At 40.8% G+C, this 23,177-nt stretch overlaps 1 long non-coding RNA gene and 2 other non-coding genes across 3 annotated transcripts; 2 read left to right on the top strand and 1 right to left on the bottom strand.

Moving 5' to 3' along the window:
• Window positions 1-5,532: 5,532 nt before the first annotated feature.
• On the bottom strand, window positions 5,533-8,380 carry LOC131019357 (uncharacterized). Its single transcript, XR_009100218.1, has 3 exons — window positions 8,244-8,380; window positions 6,356-6,434; window positions 5,533-5,756 (listed from the first exon to the last, which is right to left on the bottom strand). It is a non-coding gene; the product is annotated as an uncharacterized LOC131019357 (long non-coding RNA).
• A 6,493-nt stretch (window positions 8,381-14,873) lies between these two features.
• Window positions 14,874-14,980, top strand: LOC131023976 (small nucleolar RNA R71). The gene has a single exon (XR_009101575.1). It is a non-coding gene; the product is annotated as a small nucleolar RNA R71 (small nucleolar RNA).
• Window positions 14,981-20,673: 5,693 nt separating this feature from the next.
• Window positions 20,674-20,780, top strand: LOC131023975 (small nucleolar RNA R71). The gene has a single exon (XR_009101574.1). It is a non-coding gene; the product is annotated as a small nucleolar RNA R71 (small nucleolar RNA).
• Window positions 20,781-23,177: the final 2,397 nt, after the last annotated feature.

Here is a 23,177-nt window from a genome sequence, read left to right as displayed (position 1 = left end):
CGGTCTCAGATCTCACTTCCGAGTTCACCGTTCTCATTCAAATAATTATCATATCTCCATTGGACCTTATCCAATGCAATCGACTTATTCCTCAATTGACGAATTTTATGATCTAGCATCATCTGAGGTCTCTCTTCATAACTGAAGTCTGGTTCTAAGATCATTTCTTCTTAGTAAACCACATGGTTTGGGTCAAAAATATATATCCTCTCAATTGTGACACGTGAAACACGTTATGCACATTTCCAAAGCTAGGTGACAAAGCCATCCTATACGCTATTGGACCTATCTTTTGCAATATCTCGTAAGGACTTATAACTATGGGTCTAAGCTGTCCTTTAACTCCAAATCTATTCATCCCCTTTGAGGGTGAAACCTTCAAGAAAACTTTGTCTCCTATCTCGAAACTTTGTCTCACATCTTATAGGCAAACTCAATTAGTGGCAACACATTCTCCCGATTTACTCCTCTATCAAGGATAGCAGTTCCTATCATATCTTCTATCGTCTGCTATGCTAAAATTCATCCTTGTACCCAACTCTTTCTGTAACTCATCCAAAAACGTGATGTAATATTATTTTTTTTTTTGAGGTGATCTACACCGGTACTCAATGCAATCTTATAATGTCACGAACATACAATTGTGTTAACTTATGTGGTCCATACGCGATTAGGATCGGTATGAAATGTGCAGATTTTGTTAGTCAATCTACAATCACCCAAATTGCTGTATTTCCTCTTTGACTTTTTGGTAAAGCTATCACAAAATCCATCGCTATGTGATCCCATTTTCACTCGGGAATCTCCAACGGTTTTAACTTCTCATAGGGTCGTTGGTGTAATGTTTTCACTTGCTGACAAGCTAAGCATCGCTCTACAACGAAGCTATGTCTCATTTCATCCCGTCCCACAAAAATCTATTTTTCACAACCTGATACATTTTTGTGCCTCCTGGGTGGGCAGTGTAAGGCGTGTCATGAGTCTCACTCATGATCGTATTCTTAAGTTCATCATCACGGGAAATGCATATTCTCCCCTCAAATAAGATAGCATTGTCTGATGCTTTTTGGTAACTCTTGAGATCTCATGCTCTTATCCTTTCTCGTAACTTGTTCATTGTCTCATCTTTCCTTGTGCTTCAATCACCATTTTCCTCAAATTAGGCATTGTCGCAACAATACTCGCTATCGTCCCTGGTGGTTTTATCATCTCTATCCTCATCTTGTCAAAGTCCTTTATAAGCCCATCCTCTCTCGTGAGAAGACATCCTAACTTTGACGAGACCTTTCGGCTCAATGCATCGGCTACTACATTGGCCTTGCCAGGGTGATAATTAATGTCGCAGTTAACATCCTTTACTAATTCGAGCCATCTCCTTTGCCTCATGTTAATATCCTTATGCTCGAAAAAGTATTTCAAAGTTTTGTGGTTCGTGAAAATCTCACATCTAACTCCGTAGAGATGATGTCTCCAAATTTTCAGGGCATGCACAACGGCTGCAAGCTCTAAATCATGCGTTGGATAATTTATCTCGTGGGTCTAAGTTGTCATGATGCATAGACTATAACTCTTCCTTCTTGCATCAAAACACATCCTAGCCCATTCTTTGACGCATCTGTGTAGATGGTATACTCTTTATCCATTTCCGGGACTAGCAGCACTGGTGCTGTAGTCAATTTCCTTTAAGCTCTTAAAAACTCTCTTTACACTCCTCTTTCCAATTGTACTTAGCTTCTTTTCTCGGTCTTGCTATCGTCGAAAATCCTTCAATAAACCTCTTCTAGTATTCTGCTAAGCCTAAAAAGCTGCAAATCTCGTTAGGCGTAGTTGGTGATCTCCACTCATTTACAACTTGTACCTTGACGGGGTCAACTTTAATTCCTTCGGATGATACAATATGTCCTAGAAAAGTTACTTCGTTCAACCAAAACTTGCACTTAGTGAATTTGGCAAAAAGCTTCTCAACTCTTAGCGTTTCCAACATCGTTCTCAAATGTTTTGGCGCTCCTGCTCATTCTTCGAATAGATGAGAATATCATCTATGAAAACTAGGATAAATTTATCCAGTTATTGATGGAACACTCGATTCATGTGATCCATGAAAACTACTGGTGCCTTCGTCAAACCGAATGGCATAACTATGAACTCATAGTGCTCATACCTCATTTGAAAAGTTGTCTTAGGTGTATCCTTCTGTCAAAATTTGAACTAGTGGTAATATGATCTCAAGTCAACTTTCAAGAAAAACTCGCTCCTCGTAATTGATCAAACAAGTCATCTATCCTTGGTAAAGGATATTTGTTCTTGAGTGTCAATTTATTCAGCTCTCGATAATCTATGCACATTCTCAACGTGCCATCCTTCTTTTTGACAAAAAGGACTGGTGCTCCCCACGGGGATACACTAGGTCTAATAAAACCTAACTCGAGCAATTCTTGTAGCTAAATCTTCAGCTCTTGTAGCTCCTTAGGCGCCATTCCATAGGGTGCCTTCGACACTAGTGCTGATCCAGGTTCTAGGTCGATAGTGAACTCCAACTGTCTTGTTGGTGGCAATCCTGGTAAGACCTCGGGAAATACATCTCTATATTCCCTTACCACTACTACATCCTCAAAGTTTTTACTTGATTCTCCTTCATCATTCAAGTAAACTAGGTAAGCTTGTGCTCCTTTCTTCTTTACCAATTTCGACGCCTGAAGTGCCAAAATGATTGGAATTCTCTTCTTTCTATCAATGTCGTGAAAACATGTCTGTTCCTTCCCAGGTGGTTGGAAAGTTATCTGTCTCTTCTTACAATCAATCGGGGCAAAGTTCTCTGCTAACCAGTCCATCCTTAGAATAATGTCTACGTTCCACATAGGTATTAAGTGCAAGGTTCTTGTTTTCATCTTTAGTGATCCTAACTCAAACTCTAATTTAGAAATCATGTGAGAAACTGTAGTAGCTCTTCCTACAGGAGTGATTACTCTCAACTTGGGACTAGCTCGTTTTGGTTCGAGTTTGAAGGTAACATGCTTCAAACACTTAAAGAATGCGAGGCTCCTGTATTAAACAGGATTCTAACTGGTGCATCCAATAACTTGCCCATACTACCTTAAAGTCCTGCCTTAAACCGGCACATAAAACTCAGACATCTCTTCATCAGTATCCATCTTCTGATGAGCAAATCGTGATAGCTCACAGAATTCTCGGTTATACTCTACAACCGATTTCTTTCCTTGCATCAAACTTCGATAATCAGCCTCTCGCTGCTTACTGTACTCCTTGGTACATATTTCTCAAGAGTAGCCTTGAATTGTTCTCAGGTGTAGTTTACCAGTTGCTCGGGTGTTAAAGTCCTCTGACATGCCTCTCACTAGTCTTATACATCAAAAGAATCTACTAGGATAACTCAAAAGTTGTAAGGGTTCAACCCTAGAATAACATCAAAACAAATTGTTCAAAAGACTTAAATGAATGACCAGAGGGTAGAATGAAGTAACTACCAGGTCGAACAAAGATGACCTAGAGTAAGAACCCATCTGGCTTTTCAACCGAAAGTTGAAACACATGGGTTTATAAACCCAAAACACGTCTACTGAGATTTGGATCATGCGGATTGGCCAGGTCCAACATAATCACTCCCCAGTCACACGGGATATACTATCCCGAACTTGGAAATCCTGTGTCTTCTAAACCCTCATAATACTATACATAACAAAACTTAAGTTCACACTAGCAAGCTAAAAGCTTAAACTCAGGGTCCTATGTTCTAGACTCTTGTTTCGAAAGTTCAATATTTTTCGATTCTCCTCTCATATTGCGGTGGTGGTGGCGGAGTATTATTCCGCCTATCATTCACATCACACTCTTGATGACATCTTTGAGACATTTTTTTTTTAAAATCACAAAAGGAAAACTCAACTCGACCAACGCTCTAAGCATCCTCGAAACTCAAGTTCAATTTACTAACTCAAATTTTAAGGAAACACTCACGGTCACCTTAACATTCATCTGTAAGGCAATAATCACTCACGAAATGCTAATAAAAAGACCACTCTGGTCAACTTAATATATCCATCAGTAGAATGCCTCTTTTTAGAGGACTTACATAAAGGGGTTATATAAACCCTACAAAAACCATAGTATCTATCGTAATGTCCCTTCTAAACCGACACCATTAATAGTACTATGTCTCGGTCTGGACCTCCTACGGTAATTGCTACCAGTTAACTCATCTAGTTGCTACTTTAGCACATTAGGAACATCCATCTATTTAACATCAGTAGGGTACTATATTCGCATGCTTATCTATCAGCATGTCAAAAGCTCAAGTGTCAGTATCTCCTAAGTAAGTTATATACATCGCAATGTAATTGAAACTAATCAAAAACAAGGGTGTACCGCTCATACTCTCAAGATCATCCTTAGCTCTAGCCTATATCGGCGTCTCTTCTCATCCTCATCAACTCTAGCCTTCCTTGGCTCTTTCTCATCCTTTCATAGTCTATGAACATGTGTTTGAAAATCTGCTAGGGTATCTCTGTACCACATACTGTACGCCTCGTCCTCGTATCCGATCTTCCCTGAGTTCGATCTCACAACAGTCCACTTTCGTACAGTGCCAACAGTCTTGGCCAACCTATAAGGAGAACTTAAAGGTGACTATAGGAACTAACTCTACTTGGCTCCAGCAACAGAAATAAACAAAACATAACTTAGCAAAACTCCTACTAAGTAGTACTGTTATCTTAAAACTCAAGCTCAAAACATCTAAATTCTCATCTCGTCCCATCTTTACTCAGTAGGGAATCTCTCTAAACAATGATATTAGATCCCTTAATCTAAATCATCGTGATTCAGTAAGACAACTCAACAATTCTCTCTCAAAGCCATCTCCAAAGACTATGGCTCATGATACCTCCTTAAGTACCATTAAGGTTGCGTGAGCAAAACTCGCGTTATAAAACATCTCAAACATATCGTACAATATCTCATCACAAAACATCTCAAATACATCACATCATAACTCATAATTATGCATCCTCAATCATATAACATCATATGATATAAACGCTCTCATGATTCATCATGTAACGTCAACATATGCTTTTACAACATAATAACTCATTATTAATCATGTTGTAATCCTCAAACTCAAACTATGCATCTTCAAAGTATAACATCATAACTCATCATATAACCTCAACATCATGCTCTTCAAAATTTAACGTCAAATAAACTTTGAAATTTTACATACCTCGTTGAGCCTGGTGTGATGGTGCGCTGAGCTCACGGTTGTTAATAACTATTAGTCTAGTGACTCATTCTAGACTAAATTCAAGACTTCTAATTCAGAGCTTTCCTTCGCTCTGATACCACTCTATCACAGCCCGCCCTAACTAAGGATAGTTAAGCCGAGTGATCTATGACTAGGGATGGGGTTAAAGAAGAAGGGGAAGAAAAGGGGCGTCATTTATAGCCGTAAAACTTACTCATCATAATAAAACTCGTCATTTTTATTCATTAATACTCAATTGAAAATAGTCTATGAAAGACAGCATAAAACTTAATTAATATCATTAATCAAGTTATACATCATATGAAACCATTCTCTTAAGACTCAAAGTATGACATAACATACTATAACATCAACAACATCTTGCAGCGGAAAGTAGCTAGACATATGTATGAAGACATATTCTAGACAGGTTAACTATTTATTAACAACCCTGGAGACTCCGCTCATTGCAGCACCATCATCACATCAGCTCAACCTGCACATTTAGAAAACATATGCAGGGCTGAGTACAAAAGCACTCAGTGGGCACGTATGCCTAGGTATAAAAATAAATGCTTCAAAACTGTAAATTGTCATGCCATCATAAACAGTACAGCAAGGGAGTTTTTCGCTAAAAAGGCCCAAGCTTACTAAGTTCATTTGTGATTCTTAAAGTTCGTCTGCAGACTAAATTCTCATAATCCATCATATCTGAAACTATGTGCCGGAGAGGTGGCCACCTCTCACGGTCACTTGACCGGCCAACCCGCTAGATGACTCACGGTCACTGGTGTACACTAGCCCTGGCAGGATAGCTATCAACTGCTCAGGACCCGAATTCGATTGCATCATTGGCAAAGCCAAAGCAGATAGATATCATACTAAAATTGAAACATTTTATGGCAAGACAATACTTGAAATAACTTTAACTCAAAGATTTTGTCATGAAATAACTTGCTCAAAGGTAGAATTAAACTCATTTGATAGATACATAAAACTGAAATTAACAGTTAAATCTTCTCATGCATTCATTCGTATAAGAGGCCTACGACACGCAGGGGATCTCTATATACGTATAGTAAAAGTAATGCCCACCTGGATAGGCAAAGCCTGAAGATCATACACATAAAAACCTGTCTTGGGAAAGCAGCGCTAGTCCCCCTGGTCACAAAGCCTACAAGAAATTCTATTCTTAATAGGTCTCCTTGAATCTAATCTTAAGTCATGGTGTAGTGCTTAACATTCTATGATTCACTTAGTCGGTTTTCAAAATTTAATGAATAAATAATTGAAATCATTTCTCTTGAGTTAAGAACACTAACAATATTCTTACTCATCTTTCTTTAATAATTGGAATTATAAATAAAACCAATTAAATCTTAAATACTCTTATTGCAAAAATATAATGCAATTTCATGTCATGCTTGGCATATAATAAGAAATTACTTAAAATATGCACATAATAATAATAATTTAATATTATTATGAAAACTAGTCTTTGAAATAAATTAATTAAACTAATTATAAAGTGTGAAATCTAATAAATTTATTGGCTCAATAAAATAATTCAGAGCCCGAACAATTAAATAAAACGCAGCCCAGTTTATAAAAAAAATCAGTCCAGACTAATTAAAATCATTTAAACGAGCCCAACAAAAATAGCCCCAAAACTCAAGCTCAAACTGACTTAAGCCCATTCACTTTCCTTCTATATTTTCGGCCCAACAGAAAATAAAACCAATAAAATCGGCCCATACAAAAGCCCAATTTTAGTTTGTTTTAAAACTTTGGCCCAAAGTGGAGGCCCAAATTTAAGCCCATTTATCTCTCTCTCTCTACGTTTCTTATCCCTCTCTCTTCTCAGCAATCATTCAATTCATTCTTCAAAAATCAATCTCTCTCTCTATACTCTCCAAACAGTCGGCATCCGGCGCCGATCGGCCTTCTTCTCCGGCCATTCAGTTGCCGCCGCGTTCTACAAATCCGGCGAGTAGTCGTTCGTCCTCCTCCCTTCTCTCATCAGTTACCACCCAGACCCGCCTCTCGCTCTCTCACGGCTCGGTTTTCTTCCCCCCATCTCTGACTCCGCCAAAGCTTGCCGGAGCAACAGCGACGGCCGCTGACGACGCTCGGATCTCCCTCCTCAGGTCGACGGCACCAAGGCCGCCGGCTATCACCCCTCTTCTCACTCAAACAGAAACCCGCTCTCTCTCGGCTCACATAGATCCGCCGTTGCCTCCTTCTGAAAATGCAGCGGACGACGGCAGCGGCTTCACGCCACCACCACCGGCGTCCTAGTCCCCAACTCTCTCTCTCCTTCTCCATCTTCGGTCGGGCAGCAGCAGAAGAAACGGACTGCCGCCGCACCTCCCTCTGTTAACAAATCCGGAGGGCGCGGTCAGTGGCTCCACGCCTCGCCGCCTCATCTCCCTCCCCTTCGCGCAATTCCGGCCGCCTTCCTTCTGGAACTCCGGCGAACGACAGCTATAAGCCGCGCCGCCCTCACCTCCGGCAACCGCAGCGATGCCACGGCCGCCGCCCTCTTCCCCTGCCTAATTCAGCCATCACCGCCGATTCCCAGCCCTCAAGCTCTCTCTCTCTCTCCCACTTACTCGGCCAGACTGACAGCAGCCGCTTCACGCCACTACAGCCGTCTGCCGGCTCACAGCCAAACGCTCCTTCCCTGACTTGACTCGGCAGCCGACGGCAGTAGCTTCGCCCCGCCGTCGCCGCTCACCACCATCTCAGCCCCGATTTAAAAGCAAACAAGCTCAAGACTCTGACTTTTCTCTCATTTGACACTTTGATATAAACACTTGCGTGTATGCACAGAATATGTATGCATATATATAATATGAATGTCATTTTTCAAAAGTTTGAATGTGTTGTTGTGTATATATCGAATTTGTACATGATTTGGACAAGTTTGAAGCTTGATGCACGATGTATGAACAGAGGTAAGCAGAGAATAGCAGGTGATTACCTTGTGAGAAATTTCAGTGAATATTTGATCCTACTTGCTTGTTGGAAAGGAGAATGGGCTAGACGATGTTCTTGGCTGAACTTGAGCTCTTTGAAGGAGTATATGTTGAGATTGGTGACTTGTGATTTATTGAGAAGAGTGGGAACATGACTTCAGTATTAACTTGAATTTTGCAGGAGGCGTGTTGGGGAATTTGATTGACTCCAGCATGGGTTGGTGAATAGGGCAGCTGCGATTGGGTGAATAAGGGGGCAGCTGTGATTGCTTGTTTTTAGCTGACTTTTGGGCTAAAAACATGGCGTAAGGCTGACTTTGGGGCTGAAAATGGGGCATTTGATTGCCTCTGCCAAGCATGGCATAAAACACGAATTTTGGGCTGCTTGAATAGGTGTAGGGCGGCTGATGGGAGGTATGAGTGTAAGTGAGTTGAGTGAGGATTGATAATTAAAATCCCTCAGGACTGAATTATTGGAACTGTAATAATTCCTCAGGGTTTGCTAATTAAAAGCTCGTAAAAATGCTTGAATGCTAAATTAAATAAATATGCAATGCATATAAACTTAATAACTAAATTTACAAATGCTTTTGTAAATTATTTTTGTTGGAATTAAAATAAATTCTTTTTCTCAATCTGACGTGAATCATCTTAAATCTAAGTTTAAAATTATTCTAAACTTAATATAAATGGGTGGGGTGTTACAATTTGAGGCGGCCAACAGCCGCCGATGTGCAACGCATCACTGCACAACACGAAGCCCGCCATGGGTTCCCGGGAATGTTGGGGAGCCTAGACTGCATGCTTTGGGGATGGAAGAATTGCCCCGTGGCTTGGCACGGCGCCTACACTCGAGGGGATCAAGGCGAGCCAACAATTATATTAGAGGCCGTTGCTTCACAAGATTTGTGGATCTGGCATGCATTCTTTGGAGTCGCTGGGTCCAACAACGACATCAACGTGCTCCACCAGTCCACGCTATTCAACGATGTTTTAGCGGGGCATGAAGCGGCTGTGCACTTCCTCGCCAACAATTCTCACCACACTCGAGGATACTACTTAACAGACGGCATCTATCCGGACTGGTCGGTGTTCGTGAAGAGCTTCCAGTTTTCGAACGATGACAAGAAGCGGAGGTTCAAGGTGATGCAAGAAGTTGCAAGGAAGGATGTGGAACGAGCTTTCGGTGTTCTTCAGGCTCGGTGGGGTATAATCAGAGGACCGTCGCGTTTGTGGAAGGCGGAGCAAATGAGTTCGATCATGTTTGTATGCATCATATTGCACAACATGATCATTGAGGATGAAGGTGGAAATGCAAGTAATTTTGACGGTGACGACGGCGAGGGACCAAGTTCTACTCCTCAAACACAATTCAATTCCGGAGCACCACCGTAGTTCGCCGCCTATTTGGCACGGAATGCAAGCTTGAAGGATGCACGATTGCATGCTCGCCTCCGCGATGATTTGGTTGAGCATCTATGGGCACGCTCTGGTCCGGTTGACCCGTAGCTCAAAAATTGGATGTTTTAAATATTTGTTGTGTTTTTTTATTTGTAATGTTTGGATTTTTAATTGAATGAATTTTATGTTGTTAAAATTGAAGTTGTTTAATTTAAATTGAAAAAAGAATAAAAGTAAAGAGAAAATGAAATTAAAATCTATTGAGTCCGGTGTTCGCTAATATTTTCACCACGCCGCAAGTATACGGGTAGTTGTAATATACGGAAGCAAGGTCGTATCCCACAAGGATTAGTAGTTCAATCTAGTGATTATCCTAATTCATTTTACTCGACTATTTAGACTAAACGATTGAGTGATTGGTTTGATTATCTAACTAAATACTTAACAAGTGCAAAGACAAATAAAACCAAATAAGCAAGTGGATTAATTAAGTGATGAAGGTGGTTTAGGGATTAAGCATCGATGGATTAGCAATGGACTTCAAATTAGCTCAATATTAGTCTTGATATTCCTATTTATCTAGAGTGATCTCCCCACTAGTTCTAGCCCCCTCCCGGACGACTAAAACTGTAGATTACGGGTCATAGTTGCCGTCCCCGGTCAACTTCTAACCTATAACTCCCAAGAGCACAAATGATCGGTAAACTCTCACCCAACTCTCAACCTCCCGGTTTATTGAGTCAATATGTTTCAAGCTCCTAATCTATTATGATTATCCTCTCCCAATTCAAATCACAAATTAGAAATGCATAGAAAGTGGCCAACAATCCATACAAGAATTAAAGCTAGGGCTTGAAAAGATAATAACAAGGAAATAATCAAGACATATATTAAGCATAATAATCAATCCATCACATAATCAACTAGCCTAATCCCCAAACCAATGGGGGATTTATTCAAACATGTTCACAAACAACAAACCTAAATCAAAGAAATACATAAATGAAAGAGAGAGTAAGAAGTGACAAATCCTATTAATGAGCTTTCTTCAATCTTCTCTCCTCTTCAATGCATTCAATCTTGGTAAAAAGATGTGGTAATGGAGGCTAGGGTTTGGTGTGGAGGAATTGGGGAAGATGGAAATGGGTGTGTTGAATGTTGGGGATGATGAATAATGTGAGGAAAAGGGAGAGAAAGGGGTTAAAGGGCTGAAAAACGCGACTCCGCTCTTTTCCCGCGGTCATGGCCCGCGCCCGTGGTGCTCAAACGTGGGCAAAACTCAGGGAACCCGCGGTCCCGCCCCGCGGCCGCGGGTGGTGACCGCGGTACACCCCTGGAATTGGGAACAGCTGACCCGCGGTCCCACCCCGCGGCCGCGGGTGGTGACCGCGGGGTACTGGGCGTTTTGCACAGTCCGCTCGTTTTGCTCCGTTCTCCCTCGTCCGGACTCGGATTTGGTCGCCGTTTGCGCTCACGGATTCCTCTCGAGACGTACTTCAATCTCATATCTTCAAAATGCTCCAACTAATCCTTTATTTTTCCTGAAATTACTCCAAAACTACACCAAGATATCAAATCTTCATAAAACTAAATATTCGGGCACAAACAAGCATTCACAAGCAAAACATGAAGGGAAATGACAACAAAACATGTGGAATTGAGGTATGAAAACCATGTTTGTCAACCCCCCAAACTTAAAGTGTTGTTTGTCCCCAAACGACGAAGAGAAGAGAAATAAAAGTAAACAAACATGTGAGCATGAATTGGTGTCATTTCAAGGGCTTCAAATTTTACAAAAAATCTTTCAAAAGTGCATCACAAGTAGAAATGCATTCCAAGAAGTCACAAGTGATAATGAGTTCAATATTATAACCTCCAAGCTTGAATCCTAACAAAGTGGATGTTTCAATGACGCACTCAACTCTCAAGTGTTTAGAATGGACGTGTTTGCACTCAAATTGAAACAAGTATGCAATCTACCATAAGCTTGCCATTTATCCTAACTCTCTATACTTCAATGTGTTACAAATAAAGATCAAAAAGGGCTTCTATTTAGGTTGCAATGAGAGCTCTTTGGTGAGGTGAGGTGTTTATAGGCAAAGTGACTCATATCCCATACAATTCCCAAATTGAATATGTCATATTCACCATTGTTCTTTTCTAATCAATCAACCAATATCCCCACTTTTCTTCCTTTTCACCCTATGAATACTTATCAAGACCATGATTCAAAAGGCAAATCACTCCCCTTTGTACTATTTTATTCACATGTCTCTTCATTTTTCTTTCTTTTTCTTTTTGAGCTTATAGGAGACTAGTGATTTTCACTCAATCGAAGTTTGACAAGCAATTTCAATCATTTTCCAACCATTTTCATCAAAGCAACCACTAACACTCTAAGTTCTACCCCTTTATCATTGGTTCATTAAAAGAAAGGCTACAAGGCACGAAAGGGGTAAACTAGGATCAAATGAGAATTTGGACACAATTTGAGTTAAGTGGCTAACAAAGATGGCCTTAAATCACTTCAATATTAACAACACATCTACTTTTATTTTCAAGAAAGGACTCATGGCAAGTTCTAGAGATCAACACACATGCTCAAATGATTTACACTCAAGAACAAAATGAGATTGTAAATGTATGACAATCAAAGGCTCAATTCTTACAAGCTCATTTTCAAGTTCTTGGAGGCAAAACATTTAACTCACTTGTCACAAGTTCAAACTTTTCATGCATAATCCACAAGTGATACACACAATTTTTCCAAGAAACGATTCATATCATAAGCCCAATGACATTCAATCAACATCACAAAGTTTGATACAATTATCCCAAGCAAAACAAAAACAAAAATATCAACTCAACTAACTCTCAAGCTTTCATTTATTCAACAATAACAAAAACAAGACAACAATACTAAAACAAACAAAAACAAGTAAAGCTTAAGATAGATGAGACAACTAATCCATCTCTCCCCTCCCCCCAAACTTATTTCACACAAAGTGAAAATGAGTTTGGAAGAAAAGAGAAGGAGAAGTTGTCTCGGACTCACAAAAAAAAACTAACATATAAAAAAAAAAAAAAATAAATAAACCATACAAAAATTAAAGGGTACCTTGTTGGGGTGCCTCCCAACTAGCGCTTAGTTTAACGTCATGAGCTAGACGTCTCCATGATGGTGTTATGGCTCGGGGGTGGTTCCAACGAACACTTCAACTTTTGGTTTCAAAGGCAAAAATGCCTTGATTCTTTCCTTCTCAACCACAAAGGTTCTTTCATCCTTCTTTCTCAATTCAATTGCTCCATTGTTGAAAACCTTGTTGATTTTGAAAGGACCCGTCCATTTTGATCTTGGCTTTTCCGGAGGTAGTGATTGACGGAAGGTGAGGAGAAGGACTTCATCATCGGGTGCAAACTCCCGTTTGTGCATCATCTCGTCATTAGCACTTGTTGTCCTCTCTTTGTAGAGGCTTGACTTCTCAAATGCGTGATACTCATCTAACTCTTTGAGTTGGAGTACACGGTCTTGCCCCATTGGATGTATTTCATTCTCACCAAAGAATGCATACTTCAAGTGTGTGGGGAGAAGCTTCAACTCCAAGCCTTGGGCTTCCTCCTCTTTCCTTTCTCCCTTCAATTTTTCTTTCATGTTGATGCAAGGTTCAATCACTTGCATCAATTTGCATTCCTCCACTCTCATTCTTTCTTCCCCATCTTTGTGCTTGGGAGCTTTGTGGATTGAGAAGGTAACACTCTCATCATTCACTCTCAATGTGAGCTTGCCCTTTGCAACATCAATTAGGGCCCTCCCCGTCGCCAAGAATGGACGTCCAAGGATCAAAGGTACATCCTTGTCCTCAACCATATCCAACACCACAAAATCCACCGGAAAAATGAATTTGTCAACCCTCACCAAGACATCCTCCACTATCCCTTTTGGATATGAAACGGAACGGTCCGCCATTTGCAAAGCAATCGTGGTTGGCTTAATGGTTCCTATTTCAAGCTTGTTGAAGATGGAGAGAGGCATCAAATTTATGCTTGCTCCCAAATCACACAAGGCCTTTCCAAAACGACCATTTCCAACATCACATGGGATAGTAAAGCTCCCGGGATCCTTGATCTTGATGGGTAGCTTCTTTTGAAGAATGGCACAACATTCTTCGGTGAGGTTGACCGTCTCAAATTCTTCTAATTTCTTCTTCTTGGATAGAACTTCCTTGAGAAATTTTGCATACTTGGGCATTTGTTGCAAAGCTTCAACAAGGGGGATGTTGATGTGTACCTTCCGAAAGATCTCAAGGAATTTAGAGAACTCACTCTCCACATTTTTCTTTTGAAGTCTTTGAGGGAATGGAATTGGTGGGCAATAAGGTGGTGGTGCCTTGTACACATCTTTCTCCTTCTCCTTATCGCCTTGCATTTTTGAGGAAATGTTCTCATCATTGTTCATGACTTCCGGAGGTATCTTGGACTCTTCAAGTATCTTCCCACTTCTTATAGTGATAGCCTTGCAATGTTCTTTTGGATTCACAACGGTGTTACTCGGAAATTGCCCCTTTTGATGTTGGTTGCTTAAGGATTCGGCAATTTGTCCCACTTTCATCTCAAGCATTTTCAATTGGGTTGCTTGAGCCTCTAACCTTTCATCGGTTCTTGTCATGTGGGCTTGAGTGGCCGTTATGAATTTCATTAAGATCTCTTCAAGGTTGAGCTTCTTCTCTTCCTTGATCATGCCATCACTAACCGCAAATCCGGGCGGTGGTTGCAAGAAGTTATTGGGATTACCATAGGAAAGATTCGGGTGACGATTTGCTTGAAACCCTTGATTGTATTGCCCTTGTCCTTGATAGCCACCTTGTTGTTGGGGCCGGAAGTTCCCATAGCCTCGGTTGTTGTTGTTGTTGATGTAGTTCACATCCTCAAAGCTAGTTTGTTCTTCAACCACGGGTTCTACTCTTGATATTGACATAGCATCAATCTTGCTATTCATAGCGGTCAATTGAGCCGTCAAAAGAGCTATTGGATCCGAGCTTGTTGTAGCCGCCACCTTCTTCAAAATAGTCCTCTCCCCCGGAAATTGGTAGCTATTTGCGGCTAAATTTTTAATGATGTGGGCGGCCTCCTCGTGGCTCTTCTCCAACAATGCTCCATTGGCCGATGCATTCATGTCTCTTTGCATCTCACCACTACACCCGGTATAGAATGAGCAAATAATGGTGTTTTGATCCAAACCATGGTTGGGACACTTCCTTATCATCTCTTTGAATCTCTCCCAAGCTTCATAGAAGGTCTCTCCATCGAATTGATGAAATTGGACAATGTCCTTCTTCATCTTCATTGTCTTACTTGGAGGGAAGAACTTGATAAGGAACTTTTGAGCCATTTTCTCCCATGTAGTGATGGAACCAATCTCCAAAGATTGATACCACGTCTTGGCTATGCCCCTTAGTGAGAAGGGAAAGAGTCGGAGTCGAATGGCATCCTCCGGGACTCCATTTATCTTGATAGTATCGCATATCTCCAAGAAATTGCCGAGATGTCCATTCGGGTCATCTTGAGAAAGACCGGCAAATTGATTTTGTTGCACCATGTTGATGAGACTCGCATTGAGTTCAAAATTGTTGGCATTGATTCTTGGGGCATGCACTCCCCCTTGTTGGACCACGGGTTGGAACATATTGCTAATAGGTGGTGGTGGTGGTGCATTCCTTCGAGCCTCTTGCTCATTGATACGCCCTTGCATAGCCTCCAATTGTCTTTGGAGTTGGAGGATCAATTCTTGATTTTCCATCATGTTTCCCTCCATTTCTTTCTCTCTTCTTGCTCTTGCTTTGTTGTGTCGGCAAAATGCTTCAACCTTAAGGTTAATGGGTATAAGAGGTGCACCCTTAGACCTTGTGTTCATACACTACCTACCAACCAAAAAGAAACAAAGAGTCAAGACACAATCTTAAAATTGAAAATAAAAATAAAGCAAGTAAAATGTCCAAAGTAGTTAAGCACAATGATTCAAAATATCACAAGTAATCAAACTAAACTAATCCCCGGCAACGGCGCCAAAAACTTGTTCGCTAATATTTTCACCACGCCGCAAGTATACGGGTAGTTGTAATATACGGAAGCAAGGTCGTATCCCACAAGGATTAGTAGTTCAATCTAGTGATTATCCTAATTCATTTTACTCGACTATTTAGACTAAACGATTGAGTGATTGGTTTGATTATCTAACTAAATACTTAACAAGTGCAAAGACAAATAAAACTAAATAAGCAAGTGGATTAATTAAGTGATGAAGGTGGTTTAGGGATTAAGCATCGATGGATTAGCAATGGACTTCAAATTAGCTCAATATTAGTCTTGATATTCCTATTTATCTAGAGTGATCTCCCCACTAGTTCTAGCCCCCTCCCGGACGACTAAAACTGTAGATTACGGGTCATAGTTGCCGTCCCCGGTCAACTTCTAACCTATAACTCCCAAGAGCACAAATGATCGGTAAACTCTCACCCAACTCTCAACCTCCCGGTTTATTGAGTCAATATGTTTCAAGCTCCTAATCTATTATGATTATCCTCTCCCAATTCAAATCACAAATTAGAAATGCATAGAAAGTGGCCAACAATCCATACAAGAATTAAAGCTAGGGCTTGAAAAGATAATAACAAGGAAATAATCAAGACATATATTAAGCATAATAATCAATCCATCACATAATCAACTAGCCTAATCCCCAAACCAATGGGGGATTTATTCAAACATGTTCACAAACAACAAACCTAAATCAAAGAAATACATAAATGAAAGAGAGAGTAAGAAGTGACAAATCCTATTAATGAGCTTTCTTCAATCTTCTCTCCTCTTCAATGCATTCAATCTTGGTAAAAAGATGTGGTAATGGAGGCTAGGGTTTGGTGTGGAGGAATTGGGGAAGATGGAAATGGGTGTGTTGAATGTTGGGGATGATGAATAATGTGAGGAAAAGGGAGAGAAAGGGGTTAAAGGGCTGAAAAACGCGACTCCGCTCTTTTCCCGCGGTCATGGCCCGCGCCCGTGGTGCTCAAACGTGGGCAAAACTCAGGGAACCCGCGGTCCCGCCCCGTGGCCGCGGGTGGTGACCGCGGTACACCCCTGGAATTGGGAACAGCTGACCCGCGGTCCCACCCCGCGGCCGCGGGTGGTGACCGCGGGGTACTGGGCGTTTTGCACAGTCCGCTCGTTTTGCTCCGTTCTCCCTCGTCCGGACTCGGATTTGGTCGCCGTTTGCGCTCACGGATTCCTCTCGAGACGTACTTCAATCTCATATCTTCAAAATGCTCCAACTAATCCTTTATTTTTCCTGAAATTACTCCAAAACTACACCAAGATATCAAATCTTCATAAAACTAAATATTCGGGCACAAACAAGCATTCACAAGCAAAACATGAAGGGAAATGACAACAAAACATGTGGAATTGAGGTATGAAAACCATGTTTGTCAACCCCCCAAACTTAAAGTGTTGTTTGTCCCCAAACGACGAAGAGAAGAGAAATAAAAGTAAACAAACATGTGAGCATGAATTGGTGTCATTTCAAGGGCTTCAAATTTTACAAAAAATCTTTCAAAAGTGCATCACAAGTAGAAATGCATTCCAAGAAGTCACAAGTGATAATGAGTTCAATATTATAACCTCCAAGCTTGAATCCTAACAAAGTGGATGTTTCAATGACGCACTCAACTCTCAAGTGTTTAGAATGGACGTGTTTGCACTCAAATTGAAACAAGTATGCAATCTACCATAAGCTTGCCATTTATCCTAACTCTCTATACTTCAATGTGTTACAAATAAAGATCAAAAAGGGCTTCTATTTAGGTTGCAATGAGAGCTCTTTGGTGAGGTGAGGTGTTTATAGGCAAAGTGACTCATATCCCATACAATTCCCAAATTGAATATGTCATATTCACCATTGTTCTTTTCTAATCAATCAACCAATATCCCCACTTTTCTTCCTTTTCACCCTATGAATACTTATCAAGACCATGATTCAAAAGGCAAATCACTCCCCTTTGTACTATTTTATTCACATGTCTCTTCATTTTTCTTTCTTTTTCTTTTTGAGCTTATAGGAGACTAGTGATTTTCACTCAATCGAAGTTTGACAAGCAATTTCAATCATTTTCCAACCATTTTCATCAAAGCAACCACTAACACTCTAAGTTCTACCCCTTTATCATTGGTTCATTAAAAGAAAGGCTACAAGGCACGAAAGGGGTAAACTAGGATCAAATGAGAATTTGGACACAATTTGAGTTAAGTGGCTAACAAAGATGGCCTTAAATCACTTCAATATTAACAACACATCTACTTTTATTTTCAAGAAAGGACTCATGGCAAGTTCTAGAGATCAACACACATGCTCAAATGATTTACACTCAAGAACAAAATGAGATTGTAAATGTATGACAATCAAAGGCTCAATTCTTACAAGCTCATTTTCAAGTTCTTGGAGGCAAAACATTTAACTCACTTGTCACAAGTTCAAACTTTTCATGCATAATCCACAAGTGATACACACAATTTTTCCAAGAAACGATTCATATCATAAGCCCAATGACATTCAATCAACATCACAAAGTTTGATACAATTATCCCAAGCAAAACAAAAACAAAAATATCAACTCAACTAACTCTCAAGCTTTCATTTATTCAACAATAACAAAAACAAGACAACAATACTAAAACAAACAAAAACAAGTAAAGCTTAAGATAGATGAGACAACTAATCCATCTCTCCCCTCCCCCCAAACTTATTTCACACAAAGTGAAAATGAGTTTGGAAGAAAAGAGAAGGAGAAGTTGTCTCGGACTCACAAAAAAAAACTAACATATAAAAAAAAATAAAATAAATAAACCATACAAAAATTAAAGGGTACCTTGTTGGGGTGCCTCCCAACTAGCGCTTAGTTTAACGTCATGAGCTAGACGTCTCCATGATGGTGTTATGGCTCGGGGGTGGTTCCAACGAACACTTCAACTTTTGGTTTCAAAGGCAAAAATGCCTTGATTCTTTCCTTCTCAACCACAAAGGTTCTTTCATCCTTCTTTCTCAATTCAATTGCTCCATTGTTGAAAACCTTGTTGATTTTGAAAGGACCCGTCCATTTTGATCTTGGCTTTTCCGGAGGTAGTGATTGACGGAAGGTGAGGAGAAGGACTTCATCATCGGGTGCAAACTCCCGTTTGTGCATCATCTCGTCATTAGCACTTGTTGTCCTCTCTTTGTAGAGGCTTGACTTCTCAAATGCGTGATACTCATCTAACTCTTTGAGTTGGAGTACACGGTCTTGCCCCATTGGATGTATTTCATTCTCACCAAAGAATGCATACTTCAAGTGTGTGGGGAGAAGCTTCAACTCCAAGCCTTGGGCTTCCTCCTCTTTCCTTTCTCCCTTCAATTTTTCTTTCATGTTGATGCAAGGTTCAATCACTTGCATCAATTTGCATTCCTCCACTCTCATTCTTTCTTCCCCATCTTTGTGCTTGGGAGCTTTGTGGATTGAGAAGGTAACACTCTCATCATTCACTCTCAATGTGAGCTTGCCCTTTGCAACATCAATTAGGGCCCTCCCCGTCGCCAAGAATGGACGTCCAAGGATCAAAGGTACATCCTTGTCCTCAACCATATCCAACACCACAAAATCCACCGGAAAAATGAATTTGTCAACCCTCACCAAGACATCCTCCACTATCCCTTTTGGATATGAAACGGAACGGTCCGCCATTTGCAAAGCAATCGTGGTTGGCTTAATGGTTCCTATTTCAAGCTTGTTGAAGATGGAGAGAGGCATCAAATTTATGCTTGCTCCCAAATCACACAAGGCCTTTCCAAAACGACCATTTCCAACATCACATGGGATAGTAAAGCTCCCGGGATCCTTGATCTTGATGGGTAGCTTCTTTTGAAGAATGGCACAACATTCTTCGGTGAGGTTGACCGTCTCAAATTCTTCTAATTTCTTCTTCTTGGATAGAACTTCCTTGAGAAATTTTGCATACTTGGGCATTTGTTGCAAAGCTTCAACAAGGGGGATGTTGATGTGTACCTTCCGAAAGATCTCAAGGAATTTAGAGAACTCACTCTCCACATTTTTCTTTTGAAGTCTTTGAGGGAATGGAATTGGTGGGCAATAAGGTGGTGGTGCCTTGTACACATCTTTCTCCTTCTCCTTATCGCCTTGCATTTTTGAGGAAATGTTCTCATCATTGTTCATGACTTCCGGAGGTATCTTGGACTCTTCAAGTATCTTCCCACTTCTTATAGTGATAGCCTTGCAATGTTCTTTTGGATTCACAACGGTGTTACTCGGAAATTGCCCCTTTTGATGTTGGTTGCTTAAGGATTCGGCAATTTGTCCCACTTTCATCTCAAGCATTTTCAATTGGGTTGCTTGAGCCTCTAACCTTTCATCGGTTCTTGTCATGTGGGCTTGAGTGGCCGTTATGAATTTCATTAAGATCTCTTCAAGGTTGAGCTTCTTCTCTTCCTTGATCATGCCATCACTAACCGCAAATCCGGGCGGTGGTTGCAAGAAGTTATTGGGATTACCATAGGAAAGATTCGGGTGACGATTTGCTTGAAACCCTTGATTGTATTGCCCTTGTCCTTGATAGCCACCTTGTTGTTGGGGCCGGAAGTTCCCATAGCCTCGGTTGTTGTTGTTGTTGATGTAGTTCACATCCTCAAAGCTAGTTTGTTCTTCAACCACGGGTTCTACTCTTGATATTGACATAGCATCAATCTTGCTATTCATAGCGGTCAATTGAGCCGTCAAAAGAGCTATTGGATCCGAGCTTGTTGTAGCCGCCACCTTCTTCAAAATAGTCCTCTCCCCCGGAAATTGGTAGCTATTTGCGGCTAAATTTTTAATGATGTGGGCGGCCTCCTCGTGGCTCTTCTCCAACAATGCTCCATTGGCCAATGCATTCATGTCTCTTTGCATCTCACCACTACACCCGGTATAGAATGAGCAAATAATGGTGTTTTGATCCAAACCATGGTTGGGACACTTCCTTATCATCTCTTTGAATCTCTCCCAAGCTTCATAGAAGGTCTCTCCATCGAATTGATGAAATTGGACAATGTCCTTCTTCATCTTCATTGTCTTACTTGGAGGGAAGAACTTGATAAGGAACTTTTGAGCCATTTTCTCCCATGTAGTGATGGAACCAATCTCCAAAGATTGATACCACGTCTTGGCTATGCCCCTTAGTGAGAAGGGAAAGAGTCGGAGTCGAATGGCATCCTCCGGGACTCCATTTATCTTGATAGTATCGCATATCTCCAAGAAATTGCCGAGATGTCCATTCGGGTCATCTTGAGAAAGACCGGCAAATTGATTTTGTTGCACCATGTTGATGAGACTCGCATTGAGTTCAAAATTGTTGGCATTGATTCTTGGGGCATGCACTCCCCCTTGTTGGACCACGGGTTGGAACATATTGCTAATAGGTGGTGGTGGTGGTGCATTCCTTCGAGCCTCTTGCTCATTGATACGCCCTTGCATAGCCTCCAATTGTCTTTGGAGTTGGAGGATCAATTCTTGATTTTCCATCATGTTTCCCTCCATTTCTTTCTCTCTTCTTGCTCTTGCTTTGTTGTGTCGGCAAAATGCTTCAACCTTAAGGTTAATGGGTATAAGAGGTGCACCCTTAGACCTTGTGTTCATACACTACCTACCAACCAAAAAGAAACAAAGAGTCAAGACACAATCTTAAAATTGAAAATAAAAATAAAGCAAGTAAAATGTCCAAAGTAGTTAAGCACAATGATTCAAAATATCACAAGTAATCAAACTAAACTAATCCCCGGCAACGGCGCCAAAAACTTGTTCGCTAATATTTTCACCACGCCGCAAGTATACGGGTAGTTGTAATATACGGAAGCAAGGTCGTATCCCACAAGGATTAGTAGTTCAATCTAGTGATTATCCTAATTCATTTTACTCGACTATTTAGACTAAACGATTGAGTGATTGGTTTGATTATCTAACTAAATACTTAACAAGTGCAAAGACAAATAAAACCAAATAAGCAAGTGGATTAATTAAGTGATGAAGGTGGTTTAGGGATTAAGCATCGATGGATTAGCAATGGACTTCAAATTAGCTCAATATTAGTCTTGATATTCCTATTTATCTAGAGTGATCTCCCCACTAGTTCTAGCCCCCTCCCGGACGACTAAAACTGTAGATTACGGGTCATAGTTGCCGTCCCCGGTCAACTTCTAACCTATAACTCCCAAGAGCACAAATGATCGGTAAACTCTCACCCAACTCTCAACCTCCCGGTTTATTGAGTCAATATGTTTCAAGCTCCTAATCTATTATGATTATCCTCTCCCAATTCAAATCACAAATTAGAAATGCATAGAAAGTGGCCAACAATCCATACAAGAATTAAAGCTAGGGCTTGAAAAGATAATAACAAGGAAATAATCAAGACATATATTAAGCATAATAATCAATCCATCACATAATCAACTAGCCTAATCCCCAAACCAATGGGGGATTTATTCAAACATGTTCACAAACAACAAACCTAAATCAAAGAAATACATAAATGAAAGAGAGAGTAAGAAGTGACAAATCCTATTAATGAGCTTTCTTCAATCTTCTCTCCTCTTCAATGCATTCAATCTTGGTAAAAAGATGTGGTAATGGAGGCTAGGGTTTGGTGTGGAGGAATTGGGGAAGATGGAAATGGGTGTGTTGAATGTTGGGGATGATGAATAATGTGAGGAAAAGGGAGAGAAAGGGGTTAAAGGGCTGAAAAACGCGACTCCGCTCTTTTCCCGCGGTCATGGCCCGCGCCCGTGGTGCTCAAACGTGGGCAAAACTCAGGGAACCCGCGGTCCCGCCCCGCGGCCGCGGGTGGTGACCGCGGTACACCCCTGGAATTGGGAACAGCTGACCCGCGGTCCCACCCCGCGGCCGCGGGTGGTGACCGCGGGGTACTGGGCGTTTTGCACAGTCCGCTCGTTTTGCTCCGTTCTCCCTCGTCCGGACTCGGATTTGGTCGCCGTTTGCGCTCACGGATTCCTCTCGAGACGTACTTCAATCTCATATCTTCAAAATGCTCCAATTAATCCTTTATTTTTCCTGAAATTACTCCAAAACTACACCAAGATATCAAATCTTCATAAAACTAAATATTCGGACACAAACAAGCATTCACAAGCAAAACATGAAGGGAAATGACAACAAAACATGTGGAATTGAGGTATGAAAACCATGTTTGTCATCCGGGCGGGTGCAATACCATTGATGGACTGGGTGCAATAGAAGTGGTCCCACTTCTATTGCACCCACTATGGGTGCACGGTTGTTGATGCTCTAAGAATTGATACAACCCATTGCCAATTTAATTTATTCCTACACTATATACCAAATAATATTAAAATATTATTTTTGTGTAAGTTCAAAATTTTGAAGTACAAATTTTGTACATTAACATCTATTTCACCAACCTACTAACACAAGCATAAATTCCCATAA

This window comes from Salvia miltiorrhiza, chromosome 4 (assembly GCF_028751815.1).
Source record: "Salvia miltiorrhiza cultivar Shanhuang (shh) chromosome 4, IMPLAD_Smil_shh, whole genome shotgun sequence".
Classification (NCBI taxonomy): domain Eukaryota; kingdom Viridiplantae; phylum Streptophyta; class Magnoliopsida; order Lamiales; family Lamiaceae; genus Salvia; species Salvia miltiorrhiza.
Note: the sequence above shows the minus strand (reverse complement) of the source record. Positions and strands in the feature narration are given on the sequence as shown.